The sequence below is a fragment of the Agrilus planipennis genome, unplaced genomic scaffold (assembly GCF_000699045.2).
Source record: "Agrilus planipennis isolate EAB-ADULT unplaced genomic scaffold, Apla_2.0 scaffold304, whole genome shotgun sequence".
NCBI classification, from domain to species: domain Eukaryota; kingdom Metazoa; phylum Arthropoda; class Insecta; order Coleoptera; family Buprestidae; genus Agrilus; species Agrilus planipennis.
The window spans coordinates 140,893-145,601 of record NW_020439041.1 but is presented as its reverse complement, the minus strand read 5'-3'; the positions used below and the strand labels follow the sequence as shown (position 1 = coordinate 145,601).

Sequence of the window (4,709 nt, the reverse complement as noted above, 5' to 3'; positions counted from 1 at the left end):
AATGTTTAATTATTCGAGCGTACTACCTGCCTTCTTCTATCCGAATGCTCACTCTCTCTATCTGCACGGTATAACGACTCTAATGCTCGTTGAATTCATAAACTAATTCATAATTTGTTTTAAGTAATGAAACGTAATTTCTGGTCAAATTAAACGTAATTGCAGTTTTCATATCTTTACTGTCTACTTTTATGCAGAAAATAATTTGCAAATCTAGGTGCATTTGTAGCGTATGTAATGAATGCCGAGAGAGGTGAGGATTTTGAAAATTGTTTCATTTCTAGGACACTTTTTATTCCAGAAAAAGATGGGGTATTTTTCTATATTGAATACATTGAGCTTTCGTGTAAAATAAGGAATTTTATATATAATAATGTGTAATTATTCGAGCGTACTACCTGCCTTCTTCTATCCGAATGCTCACTCTCTCTATCTGCACGGTATAACGACTCTAATGCTCGTTGAATTCATAAACTAATTCATAATTTGTTTTAAGTAATGAAACGTAATTTCTGGTCAAATTAAACGTAATTGCAGTTTTCATATCTTTACTGTCTACTTTTATGCAGAAAATAATTTGCAAATCTAGGTGCATTTGTAGCGTATGTAATGAATGCCGAGAGAGGTGAGGATTTTGAAAATTGTTTCATTTCTAGGACACTTTTTATTCCAGAAAAAGATGGGGTATTTTTCTATATTGAATACATTGAGCTTTCGTGTAAAATAAGGAATTTTATGTATTAAAATGTTTAATTATTCGAGCGTACTACCTGCCTTCTTCTATCCGAATGCTCACTCTCTCTATCTGCACGGTGTAACAACTCTGATGCTCGTTGAATTCATAAACTAATTCGTAATTTGTTTGAAGTAATGAAACGTAATCTCTGGTCAAATTAAACGTAATTGCAGTTTTCATATCTTTACTGTTTACTTTTATGCAGAAAACAATTTGCAAATCTAGGTGCATTTGTAGCGTATGTAATGAATGCCGAGAGAGGTGAGGATTTTGAAAATTGTTTCATTTCTAGGACACTTTTTATTCCAGAAAAACATGGAGTATTTTTCTGTATTAAATACATTGAGCTTTCGTGTAAAATAAGGAATTTTATGTATTAAAATGTTTAATTATTCGAGCGTACTATCTGCCTTCTTCTATCCGAATGCTCACTCTCTCTATCTGCACGGTATAACAACTCTGATGCTCGTTGAATTCATAAACTAATTCATAATTTGTTTTAAAAAATGAAACGTAATTTCTGGTCAAATTAAACGTACTTGCAGTTTTCTTATCTGTACTGTTTAATGTTACGGAGAAAGAGAAATTTGCATATTTAGGTGTATTTCAAGGGTATGTAATGAACGCCGAGAGAGTTGAGCACTTTGAAAATTGTTTCATTTCTACAACACTTTATTCCAGAAAAACATGGGGTATTTTTCTATATTAAATACAATGAGCTTTCGTGTAAAATAAGGAATTTTATATGTAAAAATGTTTAATTATTCGAGCGTACTACCTGCCTTCTTCTATCCGAATGCTCACTCTCTCTATCTGCACGGTATAACAACTCTGATGCTCGTTGAATTCATAAACTAATTCATAATTTGTTTTAAAAAATGAAACGTAATTTCTGGTAAAATTAAACGTACTTGCAGTTTTCTTATCTGTACTGTTTAATGTTACGGAGAAAGAGAAATTTGCATATTTAGGTGTATTTCAAGGGTATGTAATGAACGCCGAGAGAGTTGAGCACTTTGAAAATTGTTTCATTTCTACAACACTTTATTCCAGAAAAACATGGGGTATTTTTCTATATTAAATACAATGAGCTTTCGTGTTAAATAATGAATTTTATATGTAAAAATGTTTAATTATTCGAGCGTACTATCTGCCTTCTTCTATCCGAATGCTCACTCTCTCTATCTGCACGGTATAACAACTCTGATGCTCGTTGAATTCACAAACTAATTTATAATTTGTTTTATCGTTAGAAAATGAACCGTAATTTCTGGTCAAATTAAACGTATTTGCAGTTTTCTTATCTGTACTGTTTAATGTTATGGAGATAGAGAAATTTGCATATCTAGGTGTATTTGTAGGGTATGTAATGAACGCAGAGAGAGGTGAGGATTTTGAAAATTGTTTCATTTCTAGAACAGTTTATTCCAGAAAAGCATGAGGTATTTTTCTATATTAAATACAATGAGCTTTCGTGTTAAATAATGAATGTTGTATATTTAAATGGATAATTATTCGAGCGTACTACCTGCCTTCTTCTATCCGAATGCTCACTCTCTCTATCTGCACGGTATAACAACTCTGATGCTCGTTGAATTCGTGAACTAATTCATAATTGTTTTAAATAATGAAACGTAATTTCTGGTTAAATTAAACGTAATTGCAGTTTTCATACTGTTTAATGTTATGGAGAATTACTTTAAGGGAATTATTTAGGTTTTGTTTTTGTTTTTTAAGTTTTGAAAATTAATATATGACTTTATTTCAGCTGTTTTGGTATTCCTATCTCGAAATTGTGGGGGATGTTTTTCATCAGATATTCTATGAGGAAGAGATGAACCACTGGCTGTCACAATGGTGAGTGTTTTTCAACTATTTATGTTTAAGGTTCTTTTTTTATAATTACTTTGTACTATTGTTTAGTTTATTGTACTGTAGATACATAGATTCTTTTAATTGGTTATATCATATTTAATTTTCAATATATTTCATTTTTTTTACATTTCCCAACATTTGAATGCCATTTCCTGCACGTTCGCCATTGTTTAGACCCTTTATACACTTTCATATTTTCTTATTCCAATGTTACCTTTTTATTTACTGTTCAATCTTCTTTCAAAAATGTTTATGTTTAAAAATATTTTTCCTTATAGTAGTTGTATTTAACAATTGTTTCTTTTCATTTATCAAATATTTTTAAAGAATAAACTTACTAATATACTTTCTCATTTTCTGTTTTATTTTCATTTTAGAGCAACTTTTTGGAACTTAACTTCAAATACTTTCGTATTTAATTATTTGTAGTAATCATTCCCTTTTATTTATCATAAACTTTATCTGTACCATCAGCCTTATACAATTTCTCATATTCAGTAGCATTTCGTTAATTTTGTTTGTGTTATTTTTGCTTTGGGCAATTTATAAGTTTATTTAAACTTACATTTATGTAGGGTTGTGGTTTTAAATTTAAAGGCACAATATATCATTTGGTTGAAAGCGTGCAAGTAAGAAATACCTTTTGAAAATTCATATGCGATTTTATTTTAGGTGTTTTTGAGTTCCTCCCTGGAAATAATGGGGGATGTTCGTCATCAGAGTTCCATGAGGAAGGGATGAACTGGTTCCCTGGAAATAATGGGGATGTTCGTCATCAGATGTTCCATGAGGAAGGGATGAAGCACTAGCTGACACAATGGTGAATGTTTTTTGATTATTTAGGCTTTAGGTGTGTTTTATTATAATTACTTTTTATTGCACTATTATTCAGTTTAATTTAACGTCATAGGGACATAACTTTTTTTAATTGGTTATCACGTTTAACTTTCAATTTATTTTTTTTANCCGAGAGAGGTGAGGATTTTAAAAATTGTTTCATTTCTAGGACACTTTTTATTCCAGAAAAACATGGAGTATTTTTCTGTATTAAATACATTGAGCTTTCGTGTAAAATAAGGAATTTTATGTATTAAAATGTTTAATTATTCGAGCGTACTACCTGCCTTCTTCTATCCGAATGCTCACTCTCTCTATCTGCACGGTGTAACAACTCTGATGCTCGTTGAATTCATAAACTAATTCGTAATTTGTTTGAAGTAATGAAACGTAATCTCTGGTCAAATTAAACGTAATTGCAGTTTTCATATCTTTACTGTTTACTTTTATGCAGAAAACAATTTGCAAATCTAGGTGCATTTGTAGCGTATGTAATGAATGCCGAGAGAGGTGAGGATTTTGAAAATTGTTTCATTTCTAGGACACTTTTTATTCCAGAAAAACATGGAGTATTTTTCTGTATTAAATACATTGAGCTTTCGTGTAAAATAAGGAATTTTATGTATTAAAATGTTTAATTATTCGAGCGTACTATCTGCCTTCTTCTATCCGAATGCTCACTCTCTCTATCTGCACGGTATAACAACTCTGATGCTCGTTGAATTCATAAACTAATTCATAATTTGTTTTAAAAAATGAAACGTAATTTCTGGTCAAATTAAACGTACTTGCAGTTTTCTTATCTGTACTGTTTAATGTTACGGAGAAAGAGAAATTTGCATATTTAGGTGTATTTCAAGGGTATGTAATGAACGCCGAGAGAGTTGAGCACTTTGAAAATTGTTTCATTTCTACAACACTTTATTCCAGAAAAACATGGGGTATTTTTCTATATTAAATACAATGAGCTTTCGTGTAAAATAAGGAATTTTATATGTAAAAATGTTTAATTATTCGAGCGTACTACCTGCCTTCTTCTATCCGAATGCTCACTCTCTCTATCTGTACGGTAAAACAACTCTGATGCTTGTTAAATTCATAAACTAATTCGTAATTTGTTTTAAGAAATGAAACGTAATTTCTGGTAAAATTAAACGTACTTGCAGTTTTCTTATCTGTACTGTTTAATGTTATGGAGAAAGAGAAATTTGCATATTTAGGTGTATTTCAAGGGTATGTAATGAACGCCGAGAGAGTTGAG

At 30.6% G+C, this 4,709-nt stretch overlaps 1 protein-coding gene across 2 annotated transcripts in view; it reads left to right on the top strand.

Annotated features, from left to right (window-relative positions):
• Positions 1–4,709, top strand: part of LOC108742100 (glucose transporter type 1) — a 140,855-nt gene that overhangs the window by 133,336 nt on the left and 2,810 nt on the right. The window contains exons 11-12 of one of the 2 annotated variants that reach the window (XR_001938614.1): positions 2,505–2,593; positions 3,284–3,431. The gene's annotated coding sequence lies outside the window, so the exon portion shown is untranslated. Of the gene's footprint in view, positions 1–2,504; positions 2,594–3,283; positions 3,462–4,709 lie in introns of both variants that reach the window. The other variant, XR_001938615.1, reaches the window with a different exon arrangement.